Below are 832 nucleotides of genomic sequence, written 5' to 3'. Positions count from 1 at the left end.
TACAAGAGCATAAGATGGTCAAAAAGACGATCCAAGATCAAAAGTGATCAAATATGATCAAAAGATATAAAATAAATCTCTAAAAGTAGTTTTTATACTAAACTAGTATCCTAGGGTTATAGAAAATGAGTAACTAAGTGTAGATAGTGCAGAAATCCACATCCGGGGCCCACTTGGTCTGTACTTGGGCTGAACATTGAAGCCTTTTCGTGCATAGGTTGTTCCTGGAGTTAAACTCCAGCTTTGGTGCCAGTTTGGGCGTTTAATGCCAAGATGTTTTAGGCTGACTTTGAATACCAGTTTGGCCATCAAATCTCGGGAACAGTATGGGCTATTATATATTTCTAGAAAGCCCAGGATGTCTACTTTCCAACGCAACTGAGAGCGCACCAATTGGGCTTCTGAAGCTCCAGAAAATCCATTTCAACTGCAGGGAGGTCAGAATCCAACAGCATCTGCAGTCCTTTTTCAGCCTCTGAATCAGATTTTTGCTCAGGTCCCTCAATTTTAGCTAGAAATACCTGAAATCATAGAAAAATACACAAACTCCTAGTAAAGTCCAAAAATGTGATTTTTGAATAGAAACTAACAAAATTATAATAAAAGTAACTAAAACATACTAAAAATTATATAAAAATAATGCCAAAAAGGGTATAAATTATCCGCTCATCACAACACCAAACTTATATTGTTGCTTGTCCCAAAGGAACTAGAAACAAAATAGGATAAAAAAAGAGAATATACAATAAATTCCAAACTTATCAATGGAGATTAGCTTCAATTAGATGAGCGGGTCTTGGAGCCTTTTTGCTTCTGAACAGTTTTGGCATCT

Source organism: Arachis hypogaea, chromosome 15, assembly GCF_003086295.3.
Source record: "Arachis hypogaea cultivar Tifrunner chromosome 15, arahy.Tifrunner.gnm2.J5K5, whole genome shotgun sequence".
Lineage (NCBI taxonomy): Eukaryota > Viridiplantae > Streptophyta > Magnoliopsida > Fabales > Fabaceae > Arachis > Arachis hypogaea.
This window is presented reverse-complemented; position numbering follows the sequence as displayed.